The following is a 1,173-nucleotide window of genomic DNA, read 5'->3' as shown; positions in this document are numbered from 1 at the left end:
AAACCTAAACCTAAACTTAAACTTTTTCCTAACCCTAAATCTAACCCAAACCATAGCCCTAATCCTAACCATAATCCTAGCCCTAACCCTAGCTCTAACATTAACCATTAACTTAACCATAACCATAACCAAATTCTAACCCTAAACCTAACCCTAACCAAAGCTCTAACCTAACCATAACCCTAATCCTAACTGTAGGTGGAATCCAATCTATTACCCTAACCATAACACTAACCGAATTCTATCCCTAGGCCTAAACCTAACCTATCGCTAACCCTAAACCTGTCAATTACTCTAATTCTAAAGTTAAGCCTAAACTTAACTGTATCCATTACACTAATCTTAACACTAACCCTAATTCTAAATTGAGCCCTAAGCCTAATCCTTAACCTAATCCAAAACCTAACCCTGACTCTGACCCTAATAATACCTCTAGCTGTAAACCTGACCCTAACCTTCAACCTAACACTTACAATAGTCCTGGCCATAATCCTTAGCCTAAAACTTTTCCTAACCATACCCTAGAACTGACATTAGCCCTATCCCTAATCCTAGCCCTAACCCTAACACAAAAACTAGCCCTAATCCTATCCCTGAGCCTAGCCTTAATCCTAACCCTAACATTAACCCTAGCCCTTAACCTAATTTTATTCTTTGCTGTACACCTAAATGTACCTATAACTTCATACCTTACCCTAACCATAATGCTAACCCTAACACTAGCTCTAAACCTAGGCCTAAACCTAAATTAACCATAGCTCTAATCTAGTCCTAATTTAGCCCTAACCCTAAACCTAACATTATCCCTAGCCCTGAGACTAACTCTAACTCTTGCCCTATACCTAATCTAGTTGTAAACTTATCTGTTACCATAACCCAAACCCTATACCTATCCCTAGCCTCAACCCTAGCCTTAACCTTCACCCTATACCTAAAACTGGATCTAACCCTAACGTTTAGTTTAAAGCTCACTCTAACACTTGCCCTAACCCAAATGCTAATTGGAAAACTATCCCTAACAATACCCTGGTCCTAAAGGAAAATCAAGCCATAACACTAACCCTAACACTTAACCTAAAACAAACAATAACCCTACACCTTGCCCTAAAGGTAGTTTTAATTTGAGTCCTAACTCTAACCCTAAAAGTAACCCTGACCCTTACTTGGACCCTA

The sequence above is a fragment of the Marmota monax genome, unplaced genomic scaffold (genome assembly GCF_021218885.2).
Source record: "Marmota monax isolate L192 unplaced genomic scaffold, Marmota_monax_Labrador192_F-V1.1 WCK01_AAM20220418_F8-fsc00257, whole genome shotgun sequence".
Lineage (NCBI taxonomy): Eukaryota > Metazoa > Chordata > Mammalia > Rodentia > Sciuridae > Marmota > Marmota monax.
The sequence above is the reverse complement of the archived record's forward strand: the minus strand, read 5'-3'. Positions refer to the sequence as shown.